The sequence below is a fragment of the Bos indicus x Bos taurus genome, chromosome 6 (assembly GCF_003369695.1).
Source record: "Bos indicus x Bos taurus breed Angus x Brahman F1 hybrid chromosome 6, Bos_hybrid_MaternalHap_v2.0, whole genome shotgun sequence".
Classification (NCBI taxonomy): domain Eukaryota; kingdom Metazoa; phylum Chordata; class Mammalia; order Artiodactyla; family Bovidae; genus Bos; species Bos indicus x Bos taurus.
The window spans coordinates 96,856,538-96,871,740 of record NC_040081.1 but is presented as its reverse complement, the minus strand read 5'-3'; the positions used below and the strand labels follow the sequence as shown (position 1 = coordinate 96,871,740).

Below are 15,203 nucleotides of genomic sequence, written 5' to 3'. Positions count from 1 at the left end.
GAGGGTAGATTTTGATGCTATACCAACCTATAGTAATAAAACAATAAAGACTTCATTGGTTCACATTACAAAAAATTTGGAAGCTGGTGATAGCTAGAATCTAGTGCAGTGTCTCAATGATACTATCAAGGAGTCAGTTCTTCCCATCTGCTACTCTGCCATCCTCAGCATGTTGGCTTTGGCTCTTTGGATTTGTGGTCTCATGGCTACATGATGGATGCCATAGCACTAGGTATCATTCTTTCACAACAGCATCCCAAATGGGAAAGGAGGAGAGTGGGAAGAAAAGAGACTTTCCATTATCAGGGATGCAAATCCTTCCCATTTGCATCTCATTGGCTAGGTGCAAGGGAGTCTGGAATTATATTTGTCTAAGGAAAATGAGATACCTGTGATGGGCTTAGACAGGTCATGACTTATACCCTTGGGTTGAACACATTGCTGTCCTGAGTAGAACGAGATTGTGTTAGCTAAGACAAAGCAGAGAAATGACTGTTGGGTTGGCAATTTTATCTGTCACACATGGGGAATATTTTTAATATTATTGAAGATACAAATGGCCTCTGAGGAGGCTCTTGGCATAGAAACTCTAAGAGGATATTGTTGAATTGAAATACTGGAAGAAGAGACTTCCTTCTGGGATTATTTCTTGAATGATGTGAGGTCAGTACGTTCCATCTATTTCTGAGAAAAAGAATCATTTGGGCCACAGACATGAAAGGATCCCTATAAGTCATCTGTCAATTGAATGAAAGTGATTGACTATCTTTTATAATATTTCTTTATTAATATTTATTTAGGCTGCACTGGGTCTTCATTGCAGCTTGTGGGATCTTCACTGTGGCATGCAGAGTCTTAGTCGCAGCTTGCAAGATCTAGTCCCCCAACCACATGACAAACCTGGGCCCCCTGCATTGGGATCTTGGAATCTTAGCCACTGGACCACTAGGGTAGTCCCAAAGTGATTGATTTTAGAAATCAAGAGTACACTGGGGGAAAAAACCAATCACCATTGGTTCTATATCGAAATTATCCTATTCTTTTGGAGATGGTAATATTTCACAGATTTCCCTTTTTAACTAATATATTGTTTCTTTCCAGTGCTCAGAGAAATTATTTTGGAAATTGACCTCATAGCCTGAATAGTATTGTTTATATCTCTATGATTAGAGGAAGTCATGTATTTTTAGGGTGACACCAGGTCACTCAAGCTATCATGCTTTCCCAGATTTAGAATATTGAAAGCAGAATTTTAACCACCAGCATATTGAGTTTGTTGTTTTGCAGATGTCTCTCTATGCTGGCTTATATCTGAGACTCTGTAAACATTTTAAGGACAAAACAAAACAAATAGTCCTTGTCATTACAATTTGTAAATGAATTATAAAATAACACAAACCCTCCACATTTGTCTATGACACATGTGAAAAATAACTCAAGATTCCATGAAGGTTAAAAAAAAAATCAAGGATGCGCTTGGTTCATAGACACTGTGACAATCCTGGTCATTAGTAATGACTTGTTAATCTTTCTTGCTCCATGCCAGCTGGCCCTAAGAGCAGAATGAAAAATTGCTTTGGCAGAGAGCTTACTTCCTGATAAATTACAAAATTAAAAAAAAAAACAGATAACTGAAGACCCCAAATATCACTTGCAGTAGCATGTAGTTAAGACATTGAAAAGACATCAAATTCTAGGCACTGCTATCAGAGCTTTAGACGTATTTTCAATCCTGATAAAAACCCGATGAAGTGGGTGCCATCATTGTACCCACTTTACTGGTGAAGAAACTGAGACACAGGGGGCTGAACATCTGAAGTCACACAACCACTGTAACAAGTGGCAGAGCTGGGATTCCAAGCTCTGGTATCTGGCTCCCAAGTCCATGAATTATAGCTGCATCTCTCCACTAACCTCCGTTTTATAAAATCCTTCTAGTTCATAACAAGAAAATTGTTTCCAGCTCCAGAAAATATTATCTTAACTTTTGACACATTTCCCTGTCGTAAGTAGTTTCTCATTAAGTAAAATTATAAAATCCACAAATGAAGGTGATCCAGTAGGCTTTACTTTTTCCCATTCGTGGCTTGGAGAAATTTTACCTCCACTTGAAAGAGCAGAAGGCTTGTCTTCAAGGGTTACCATGGTAACAGTACACTATAGTCTTTGACTTGGGTAGCTTCAGTAGATAATACTGTATGAGCCATCTGTCTGGAATTCGATGATAAAAAATATGAATATATGACCATTATCAAGACCCCCTCTTCAGATCATGTTCACATAGTTGGAGGCTTGGGTGCCAAGCTGATTTGGGCTTAAGGGAATGCTTTATTTGCTTCCATGAGACTGTAAATGTTCAAGTGACCAGATGTTCTCTTGAGCATTAAAGCTAGAAGACTTAGGACTTCCACGGAGGTCCAGTGATTAAGACTCTGCGCTGCCAATGCAGGGGGAAAGGGTTTGATTCCTGTGGTAAAGAATCTGCCTGCCAATTCAGGAAACTCAGGAGACATGGATTCGATCCATGGTGGGGAAGATCCCCTGGAGGAGGAAATGACAACCCTCTCCAGTATTCTTGCCTGGAAAAATCCCATGGACAGAGGAGCCTGGCGGGCTTCAGTCCACTGGGGCGCAGAGTTGGACATGACTGAGCACACACGCAGGGAATTAAGATCCTGTATCCTGCATGCCCTGGCACAGCCAAAAGATTTTTTTAAAAGCTATCAGATTTACGGAGGAATAAAAGTAGCGATGGCAGAGCCACTGCAGACCTTTGACAGAGTTCATTTTTCTCTCTGAGGAAGAAGGAGAGCTTCAGGGGATCAGGGTTCAGATTGAAGTGTTCAGCCTCTGACTCCAAGTGTTCGACGGTCCCCACTGTGCAGTCCCACTCCTACCACAGATGCCATGAAAGACAGTGAAGACTGCTCAGACTTGTGTGCTAGTCGTTCAGTCGTGTCTGAATCTTTGCAGCCCCTCTGACTGCAGCCCACCAGGCTTCTTTGTCCATGGAATTCTCCAGGCAAGAATACTGGAGTGGGTAGCCTTCCCCTTCTCCTGGGATCTTCCCAACCCAGGGATCAAACCCAGGTCTCCCACATTGCAGGCACATTCTTTACTATCTGATCCACTAGGGAAGCCTCAGACTTGAGGAATTGCTATTTACTGAAGAAACAAACACCCAGTAGAAATGTACAGAGGATTAGCAGTACTGGCACGCGAGGAGGATTTGACCGTCTGGATAACAGCTTCGCAAATCATTTGGATAAATGACACCATTTGGAGGAGAATCTTCCAAACCGAGTCTAAATGCCAGAACCCTTTTGAGAAGGTTTACGCAATTCTGGTTCTTTTCTTCCTTTTGTCAGAAATGTATTGGGTGACATTGTTCCAGATATAGTTTACTATTTGGGACATGGGAGAAATTATCCTGTTTTTTCCTGTGAGATATTATTGGAAGATTAATATCAATGGAGTAAATATTACATTAAGTAGAAACATAATTCAGAATGCAAAGATAAAGCTATCTTAGAAGTATGGCGTAGTCCTTCCTTCTTCCCCTCTTATCTTTAAAAAGGCAAAGAAAAATATGGCCTCCTAGTACTCTTGCTTGGAAAATCCCATGGATGGAGGAGCCTGGTAGGCTGTGGTCCACAGGGTCTCTAAGAGTCAGTCATGACTGAGCGACTTCAAAGACTTCACTTTCATGCATTGGAGAAGGAAATGGCAACTCACTCCAGTGTTCTTGCCTAGATAATCCCAGGGATGGGGGAGCCTGGTGGGCTGCCATCTATGGGGTTGCACAGAGTCGGACACGACTGAAGTGACTTAGCAGCAGCAGCAGCTGGTAGGTACCACATTGATGCAACTCAGGGAAACAGTGGAACTTGTCCTTACTAGGAAATGTAAGTAAACTTTGTGTGACACTTGCTTCTGCGACTGGAAGCACTGGGCCAGTTTATTTTAATGGTGTCAGGAAAGATGGGAAAAAGAGAACCACCTCTCAGGTAACACTGAGGCAGTGAAGAGACTTAATTGAATAGACCTATTCATTTTTTTTCTTTTAAAAATATTTGCAGTCAATATCTGAACTTACCAAGTCAGAACAGCTTATAAAACCAAACCAGGAACTATCCTTGTTGTCCAATGGCTAAGACTCTGTGCTCCCAGTGCTAGGGGCCCAGGTTCCATCCCTGGTCAGGGAACTAGATCCCACATGCCGCAGCTAAAGATCCCATGTGCCGCAACTAAGACCCGGTGCGGCCAAATAAAGAAATATTTTTTTAAAGAAATCACATTTTCATCTCTTGGCACCTCCAGGAATCATCTTCCAGCACAGAAACAATAGAGCACATCAGTGTTTTTTCTATTGTGGATTCTTTTGGTCACATTATCAGCTAGGTATGGGCTAAGGAAAGACAGGTTATTTTGGACAAAATGGGACTTAGAGTCCCATTCTTTGGGTGTGTATAACACAGCCCCTTGTGATTACAGAGTGGAGGTGACAAATAGATTCAAGGGGTTAGATTTCACAGACAGAGTGCCTGAAGAACTGATGGGCACAGTAGGTAACAGTTACCTCCTTTACGACAGGAGGCTTGTAACACTGTACAGGAGGCAGTGACCAAAACCATCCCAAAGAAAAAGAAACACAAGAAGGCAAAATAGTTGTCTGAAGAAGCTTTACAAATAGCTGAGGAAAGAAGAGAAGCAAAAGGCAAAGGAGAAAAGGAAAGATATATCCATCTGAATGCAGAGTTCCCAAAGAATAGCAAGGAGAGATAAAAAGGCCTTCTTAAATGAACAATGAAAAGAAATAAAGGAAAAATATAGAATGGGAAAGACTAGATATCTCTTCGAGAAAACTGGAGTTATCAAGAGAACATTTCTTGCAAGAAGGGGCATGATAAAGGACAGAAACAGTAAGGACCTAACAGAAGCAGAAGAGATTAAGAAGTGGCAAGAATACATAGAAGAACTAAACAAAAAAGGTCTTAATGACCTGGATAACCACAATACTGTGGTTGCTCACCTAGAGCCGGACATCCTAGAGTGTGAGGCCAAGTGGGCCTTAGGAAGCATAACTATAAGCAAAGCTAGTGGAGGTGACAGAATTCCAGCTGAGCTATTTCAAATCCTAAAAGATGATGCTGTTAAAGTGCTGCATTCAATATGTCAGCAAATTTGGAAAACTCATCAGTGGCCACAAGACTGGAAAAAGTCCGTTTTCATTCCAGTCCCTTAAAAGGGCAATGCCAAAGAATGTTCAAACTACCAAACAGTTGTGCTAATTTCACATGTTAGTAAGGTGATGCTCAAAGTCCTTCAAGCTAGGCTTCACAGTATGTGAACTCAGAACTTCCAGATGTGTAAGCTGGTTTCAAACAGGCAGAGGAGCCAGAGATCAAATTGCCAACATTCATTGGCTCATGGAGAAAGCAAGGGCATTCTAGAAAAATGGCTACTTCTGCTTCACTGACTATGCTAAAGCCTTTGACTGTGTGGATTACATCAAACTGTGGAAAATTCTTAAATGGGAATACCAGACCACCTTACCTGCCTCCTGAGAAACCTGTATGTGGGTATCTTGTGCTTAGTCACTCAGTCGTGTCTGACTCTTTGCACCCCATGGACTATCAGGCAACAATTAGAACTGGACATGGAACAACTGACTGGTTCAAAATTGGGAAAGGAGTATGACAAGGCTGTATACTGTCACCCTGCTTATTTAACTTCTATGCAGAATACATCATGTGAAATCCTGGGCTGGATGAGTCACAAACTGGAATCAAGATTACTGGGAGAAATATCAACAATCTCAGATATGCAGGTAGTACCACTCTAAAGGCAGACAGTGAAGAGGAACTAAAGAACCTCTTGATCAGGGTGAAAGAGGCAAGAGAAAAGGCTGGCTTGAAACTCAACATTAAAAAAACTAAGATCATGGCATCTGGTCCCATCACTTCATGGCAAATAGAAGGGGAAAAAGTGGAAAAAGTGACAGATTTTCTTTTCTTGAGCTCCAAAATCACTGCAGACGGTGACTGCAGCCATGAAATTTAAAGACGCTTGCTCCTTGTAAGGAAAGCTGTGACAAACCAAGACAGTGAATTAAAAAGCAGAGGCATCACTTTGCTGACAAAGGTCCATATAGTCAAGGATGTGAGGACTGGACCATAAAGAAACACTGAGCACCAAGGAAGGATTGATGCTTTCAAATTGTGATGCTGGAGAAGATTCTTGAGGGTTCCTTGGACTGCAAGGAGATCAAACCTATCAATCCTAAAGGAAATCAGTCCTGAATATTTATTGGAAGGACTGATGCTGAGGCTGAAACTCCAGTACTTTGGCCACCTGATGCGAAGAGCCAACTCACTGGAAAAGATCCTGATGCTGGGAAAAATTGAAGGGGCCGGCAGAGGGTGAGATGGTTAGATAGAATCACCAACTCAATGGGCATGAGTTTGAGCCAACTCTGGAGATGGTGGAGGACAGAGGAGCCTGGTGTGCTACAGTCCATGGGGTCACAGAGAATCAGACAGGACTTAGTGACTGAACAGCAACAACAGAGTTGTTCAGTTACCAGGTTCAGTTACCACAGTTGTTCTCTTCCCAGGGAAAGAGAAAGAGGGAAAAGGATCAAGATACATGAGATGGGGCACTGGTAGATTAACAAAACCAGAAAGTGGTGGTTGCTCAGTTGCATCCTACTCTTTGCGATCCCATGAACTGTAGTAGCCAGGTTCCTCTGTCCATGGAATTCTCCAGGCAAGAATACCAGAGTGGGTAGCCATTTCCTTCTCCAGGGGATCTTCCCTACCCAGCAATTGAACCCAAATCTCCAGCATTGCAGGCAGATTCTTTACCATCTGAGCCACCACAAAACTGAAGCTGGTCCTAAAAGAGCTTTTTACTTTGATCTTCTGGCCTCCATGGTAACTCAAAAGTGGGTAGGGAGGTGAAGGAAGGAAGGGGGCTTCCGCTGTCTACACACATATACCTCACTGTTGTCCTTAAGCTCGTATTCATCAATTGCCAAAGAACCTAGTGACGTTGGGATATATTATGGCTGAAGTAGATGTTCTTCATTGTAAGAATCTTCTTTGTGACGTATTACTAGGTCAGAAGACTGATTTAGCTCATCACCTATTTCTTGACTCCTGTCAAAGTGATTTTGGGAGTCTAATCCAATTGAATAAGACAGTAAAGATCTATAGTTTTAAAGACATAACTAGGTCACAGATTTCTATCTAAAACTATACATATTTCAGAAAAAACTACAGGAGGAGATCTTCTATATTAAGCGCTAAACAGAGAGTTCTTAGGCTTGACATCTGAATGATGATCCACACAAGGAAAACTTGGTAAGTTAGAATTTATCAAAATTGAAAAAGACTTTCTTTTAAATACATGGTCCTGGATATTTACATGCAAAAAAAAGATGAAGTTATCTTGTACCACATACAGAAATTAAATCAAGATATAGCAAAGATCTGAATAGGCAGAGATAAAACCATAAAACATTTAGAATAAAGCATAAGGAGAAGGTCTCATGACACTGGATTTGACAGTGGTTTCTTGGATGGAACACCAAAACCACAGGCAACAGCAGTAACAAAATAGATAAACTGGACTTCATGAAAATTTAAAACTTCTGTGCATCAAAGGTCACTATCAATAAAGTGAAAAGGCAACTCACATAATGGGAGAAAACTTTGTGAGTCATATATCTGATAAGGGATTAATGTTTAGAATATATAAAGAACTCCTACAACTCAACAATTTAAAAAGATTTTTAAATGTGCAGAAGACATGAATAGACTTTTCTCCAAAGAAGAGATACAAATGGCCAGTAAGCAAATGAAAAGATGCTCAACATCACTAATCATTAGGGAAATGCAAATCAAACCCACAGTTAGATATCACTTCACACCCATTTGGAGAAGGAAATGGCAATCCACTCCAGTATTCTGGCCTGGAGAATTCCATAAACTGTATAGTCCATGGGGTTGCAAAGAGTCAGATATGACTTAGCAACTTTCACTTCACTTCACACCCATTAGGTTGGCTACTATCAAGAAACCAGAAAATAGCCAGAGTTGGTGAGGATATGGAGAAATTGGAACTCTTGTGTATCGCTGGTGTGGGTGTAAAATGGTGTGGCTGTCACGAGGGGTCCTCAAAAAATTAAACATAGAATTACCATGTGACCAATTTCATTCCTAGGTATATACCCCAAAGAATTGAAAACAGGGACATGAGTTTGTTTATATGTAATATATAGCAGCATCATTCACAGCAGCCAAAAAGTGGAAGCAACCCACGTGTCCATTGATAGATGAATGGACAGACAAAATATGGTGTGTGTGTATATACATCCAATGGGGTGTTATTCAGCCTTAGAGAGAAATGAAGCTCTGATACACACCACATCAGGGATGAACGTTAAGGACTTTATACTAAATGAAGTAAGCCAGACACAAAAGGACGAATATTGTATGATTTCACTCACATGAGGTAGCTATACTAGTAAAAATCATAGAAATAGAAAGTACAATGGTGGGTACCAGGGGCTGGGGCAGGAGGAAAGAGGGTTATTGTTTAACAGGTATATAGTTCCAGTTTGGGAAGATGAAAAAATTGTGGAGATGAGTAGTGGTGATAGTTACGTAATGATATGAAGGTACTTAAAAAGTTCTGGAGATGAATACTGGTGATGGTTACATAATGATATGAAGGTCAGTTCAGTCAGTCAGTTCAGTCGCTCAGTTGTGTCCGACTCTTTGCAACCTCATGAATTGCAGCACGCCAGGCCTCCCTGTCCATCACCATCTCCCGGAGTTCACTCAGACTCACGTCCATCGAGTCGGTGATGCCATCCAGCCATCTCATGCTCTGTCGTCCCCTTCTCCTCCTGCCCCCAATCCCTCCCAGCATCAGAGTCTTTTCCAATGACTCAACTTTTCTCATGAGGTGGCCAAAGTATTGGAGTTTCAGCTTTAGCATCATTCCTTCCAAAGAACACTCAGGACTGATCTCCTTTAGAATGGACTGGTTGTATCGCCTTGCAGTCCAAGGGACTCTCAAGAGTCTTCTCCAACACCACAGTTCAAAACCATCAATTCTTTGGCGCTCAGCTTTCTTCACAGTCCAACTCTCACATCCATACATGACCACTGGAAAAACCATAGCCTTGACTAGACGGACCTTTGTTGGCAAAGTAATGTCTCTGCTTTTGAATATGCTATCTAGGTTGGTCATAACTTTCCTTCCAAGGAGTAAGCGTCTTTTAATTTCATGGCTGCAATCACCATCTGCAGTGATTTTGGAGCCCCCAAAAATAAAGTCAGCCACTGTTTCCCCATCTATTTCCCATGAAGTGATGGGGCCAGATGCCATGATCTTCATTTTCTTAATATTGAGCTTTAAGCCAACTTTTTCACTCTCCTCTTTCACTTTCAGGTTCTTAATGCCATTGAATAGTACACTTACAATGATTAAAATGGTTTAAAAAAAAATTAGTGTTATGTATATTTTACCATACATACATAAAAAAACTTAAAATAATTCTTTAATAAGATATTTTGTTCAAGAGCACGGAGATGCTACAGCCTTGAAGGTTTCCAAACCATGTATCCTCCCAAAAAAGATTAGTATCTAGACTATATGAAGATCTCTCAAACTATTTTTTTTCTCAACTGTTAAAAAAAGAAATCCAAATTGAAAATGGGTAAAAAGAATAGACATTTCACTGAAGAGGACATCCAGATGGCAAACAAGCACAGGGAAAGATATTCAACATCACTAGCACCAGGGAAATGCAAATTAAAACTACAATGAAATATCAAATATATAACTATCAGAATGGCTAACATAAAAAATAGTGACAGCACTGGCTAACACCAATTATTTAATGATAACACCAGATAGTGATATCACCAGTACTGATAATGATATGAAGACCTTGGATCAATCATACATTGTTAGTAAGAATATAAAATGGTACAGCTTCTCTGGAAACAGTTTGACCAAGTCCTTAAACTAAACATGTAGGACTTCCCTGGTAATACAGTGAATAAGAATCCACCTGCCAATGCAGGGGACATAGGTTCGATCCCTGGTCTGGGAAGATCCCATATGCCGCAGAGCAGCTAAGCCCGTGCACCATAGCTACTGAGCTCGTGCTCTGGAGCCTGTGTTCTGCAACTACTGAAGCCCGTGTGCCTAGATCCTGTGCTCCGAAACAAGAGAAGCCACCGCAGCACAACTAGAGAGTAGCCCTCATTCGCTGAAACTAGAGAAAAGCCTGAGCATAGCAACAAAAACCCAGCACAACCAAAAATAAAATTAAAATAAATATATCATTTTTAAGAAAGAACTAAACGCTTATTAGCTTTGCACAGTGGCAGTTTTGTAGGCAATGAGGTTTATCCAAGGTGTGATTATTGCTAATTGAAAACTTTTCCCAATACCCTACCATGATGACTTGAAATATAGTCTGCAATGGCAATTTTTGACAGTCTCATGGAAACCGAATTTTTTTTTTAAAGGCTAGACATGTATTATCAAATGACCCAGAAATTGCAATCTTGGGTGTTTATTCCGAGAAATAAAAACTTATGTTTGCACAAACACCTGTAAACTAATGTTCATAGCTTCTTGATTTGCAATGGCCAAAAACTTGAAATAAACCAGGTGTCTTGTAGGGGTGAATAAACACACTTGGTCCATCCATACCATGGAATACTACCCAGTAATAAAAGGTACCAAACCATTGATCAACACAAACCTTAGATGGTCTCTGGGGAATTATGCTGAGTTAAAAAAATAAAAGTCAGTCCTAAAGGCTCCATTCTACATGATCCCATTTGTATAATATTGTTGAAATGATAAAATTATAGAATTGGAGAACAGATTAATGAGTGCCAGAGATCATTAAGAAGGCTGTGGAGGAGAGAAGTGGGTGTGGTTATGAAAGGGTGGCACTAGGGCTCTTTGAGGTGATGGAAACTGTCCTGTGCCTTGACTGTAGTGGTAGTCATATGATCTACACATGTGAAATTGCATAAACTAAATACACAGAGTGAAAAAGCTGGCTTAAAACTCAACATTCAAAACACTAAGATCATGGCATCTGGTCCTATCACTTCATGGCAAATAGACTGGGAAAAAGTGGAAATGGTGACAGACTTTATTTTTTGGGGTTCCAAAATCACTGCACTTGGTGACTGCAGCCATGAAATTAAAAGACGCTTGCTCCTTGGAAGAAAAGCTATGAGAAACCTTGGCAGTGTGTTAAAAACAGAGACATTACTTTGCTGACAAAGGTCTGTCTAGTCAAAGCTATGGTTTTTCCAGTAGTTATGTATGGATGTGAGAATTGGACCATAAAGAAGGCTGAGTACCGAAGAACTGATGCTTTCAAGCTGTGGTCCTGGAGAAGACTTGAGAATCCCTTGGACAGAAAAGAGATCAAACTAGTCAATCTTAAAGGAAATCCACCCTGAATATTCACTGAAAGGACTGATGCTGTAGCTGAAGCTCCAATACTTTGGCCACCTGATGTGAAGAACCAACTCACTGGAAAAGACCCTGATGCTGGGAAGGAATGAAGGCAGGAGGAGAATGGGATGACAAAAGATGAGATGATTGGATGGCATCACCGACTCAATGGACAAGAGTTTGAGCAAACTCTGGGAGATGGTGAAGGACAGGGAAGCCTGGCGTGCTGCAGTCTATGGGGTCACAAAGAGTCAGACACGACTGAGTGACTGAACAACAACAAAACACACATACACAGAAAGGAGAGCATGTAAAGCTCATGGAATCTGAATAAAGTGAAAACACTGTATCAGTGTCAGTATCTTGGTGTTGATATTGTACTGTGGTTATACAGGATGGGGATAGAGTGAAGGATATACACGATCACTTTATTCTTTCTTACAACTGCCCGTGAACTTGGAATTTTCTAAAACAAACAAAAAACATAACCAAAGTAAACATTATGAAGAAGCACAAAGTAGTTCCATTAGGAGCTAATAAAACAATTATCCATAAACTTATTCTTATCACCTCCCAAGGCATCTCTTTGGTTAAGAAAGGGAAATTTTCATTTCTCATTAGACAAAGGATACAGTCTGGTTTTTTCCTAATTTGAACATAAGGTTTTCCTGTGAGAATTAAGCTAGTAAAAATAGAACATTTCAGGAGAGTAGCCATTAGCCACCTTAACTGCTTTCAAAACAAAATAAGAAAAGCAATGCTTACTTAAAGATAACCAAAGAGTAAACACTTAGAAAGGTGGGCCCTGAATATATATGTAAGGAAAAGGTATTAACTAGCTTTTGGAAAGTCATCTGAAGAAAGAAACTATTACTACCAGGAAGGGTGTCTGTATTGTCCTAGACAAGTATGAGCCCAGAGCAGAAAGCATTAACCCGTCCTCAGCCCAGCCCTGGAGGGAGAGTACTTTGTCCTTATAGGAGCACTGGCCTGCTTGGCAGTTAGAGTTGACAGAGATGCCACTTACAGAACACACATTATGTACGAGGTACTTTGCCTGCCTTGTCATTAATGCTCCGAACAACCCTACAAAATAGTTATCTCCATAATGAAACTAAGGCTTAAGAGATGAAATAACAGGACTTCCCTGGTGGTCCAGTGGTTAAAACGTCACTTTCCAATGCAGTGGGCACGAGTTCGATCCCTGGTTGGGAAAACCAAGGTCCTGCGTGCCTTGGAGTATGACCAAAATTTTAAAACGAGAGAGACGGAAAAACTTGCCAGAAATCACACGGCTACAGAATGGCAGGCCTGGGCTTCAGTCCCCTGCCTGGCCATGCCACCTCCTGCCCACCATACTGCCTCTCTCGAAAGGCAGTGAGCGCACAAAGCTATTGTGCTTGATGCCATAGTCCTAGAATCGTCCTGGTAACTCTCTTCGCTCTTCTCTCTTGCAAGTTTTGATTTCTCATGTAGATGTTCCTAAAAGGGGATCCAGTGCGAGTGTTTGTCCTTCTGGCAGTTGTGTTTCTCACTGTACATGAATTGGTTGACATTGTGATTTTGTCACCAGTCCATTTTAAAAATGGTTAATAGGCATGCGTTCTTCTATGGCTGATAATTCTGGGTATACTGGAGAATTCTGTTACTGTAAAAATATAAGATACTGAACTTGGGTTAACTTCCAAGGTATTCCACCACCCTGTGGGGCCTCAGAATTCAGTCTTCAAGATGGAGAGATGGTGTTACTGATTTAAGGAACTGTCCCAGGCTGACAGCATCAGTTATTGGCAAAGCTAAGGTTGAGAACTAGGTCTCCTACCTGTTACTCTGGTGTAACCATTTCAGCTCTACTTATCCTGACAGAGCACCCTATTTCAGGGGCAGCTCCAGAAAAATGGGTTTACATGCTCAATTAACATCCTTATTTTCTGTACTCCCTCTGCATTTTGAGTACTGGTGGAATTATTTTTGTTAGCATTATTTGTAGCTTTATTATGAGCCCACAATATTCTGTACATAAATTAATGGATACTGAAAAACTGTATTGTGAATGTTTAAAATGTTCTTCATTTTTCACATTAACTGGATAGCTATGCACCACTGGCTCATAGAACAGCTTTTATATATTACACAGACTACTACCCATAAATAGTTGTATTCATCAGAGTATTTCCACCACCCGTTATAGTACCTGTCACAAGTAGGTTGTCAATAGTTATATACGGGTTTGGATTGGATTCGATTGAATTAAATTGATTGAAAGTGGCTCTAATGTGTTTCAACTTCTGGATTCTATAATTTATTTAACACCCCTACTCAGATAGATGTTCAGACAACAGCATGATTGTTCACTGACACAGTGTTAGGTCCAACTGTCTGTGCCTTAGTGTGAAAGACGTACCGAATCAGGTAGGTCAGTTCTGAGAACTAAGATCTGAGTCCTCGCAGGTTAGCAGCCTGGAAGGGAAGTCTGTGTTCTCTCTCTGTTTTCAACACTCAGAAGAGCCAGGTAATCTCAGCACATGAAAGCAGGTATCATGGAGGTATCAGAAATGTGGCAGCGCTGGTTCAAACCCAGTAAGTAACTTTTTGTGGTTAATTATAAAACCCGAAATATTAATAATGAGCAGTGATATTTCCTTGTGAAAGTGTTAGTTGCTCGGTCGTGTCTGACCCTTTGCGACCCCGTGGGCTGTAGCCAGCCAGGCTCCTCTGTCCTTGGGAATTCCCAGGCAAGAATACTAGAGTGGGTAGCCACTACCTTCTCCAGGGGATCTTCCCAATCCAGGGATTGAACCTGGGTCTCCCGCATTGCAGGTGGATTCCTTATTGTCTGAGCCATCCACTCTTACTACTGGGAGACTTTTAGTTGTCATCATGTCTTCTGTACAGTGTTGCTAAAGCAGGCGAGATGATGGTTGTTGAAATTTCCATTACTTTCTTCTAGTTCAAACAAGGGACCTGCTTTCAGAGCTTTTAGCTCCCTGTGAACATATCCTTCCTTGCCAAACAAAAATGATAGCCACTGTTAGAGGTGCATTTAATCACATTATCCTGTTTGTCAGGTCACCTGTGGAGGTCACTTAGGACGTTTTAGTTTCTTGGAACAAGCTTTCCTTTTTGCCTTAAGGATTGTTGGCATCCAGTGTCTCAAATCAATTTCATCTGATAGCTTTGGGCAAAGAAGGAAACTGATAATTAGTTACTTCTTTCTGTTCTATACCAATAACTTTTCACAGATGTATCTGAAGCTTCTGGTTTTCATTTCATTTTTGTGGAGAATTTTTTGTTCACATATTTTTCCTTTAAAATACAATATCCAAAATGCCTGACATCTGTATTCTTTTTCATTGTGTTGGTTGAAGCAAATTGAAAGTTATCCACAACACATTGTTTTCTAGAGCATTCATCTTCAGAGTCTTCTGAGATGGTTGCTCAATAACATGTCATGAGGAAAGTCCAGATTTGCAAAGCATTTGTCATTTCTTTCTGTGCTGCTAATTTGTTTAGTAACCATTTCTCACACTCTTGTCTGCCAAGTTGCAGAAATATGTACAAGCCAGGTCCACAGATCTATAAATCCATAAATATTAATAATAGTACTAGGACTTACTGGTGGTCTGGTGGTTGAGACTCTGCACTTCTGATGAAGGGGGCATGGGTTTGATCCCTGGTCAGGGAACTAAGATCCCACATGC

General features: G+C 40.8%; 1 protein-coding gene and 1 non-coding gene across 4 annotated transcripts in view; both read left to right on the top strand.

The window, feature by feature from the left end:
• Nucleotides 1-15,203, top strand: part of TMEM150C (transmembrane protein 150C) — a 111,594-nt gene that overhangs the window by 77,230 nt on the left and 19,161 nt on the right. The window lies entirely within an intron of this gene.
• On the top strand, nucleotides 10,392-10,531 carry LOC113894836. Its single transcript, XR_003511675.1, has one exon. It is a non-coding gene; the product is annotated as a U4 spliceosomal RNA (small nuclear RNA).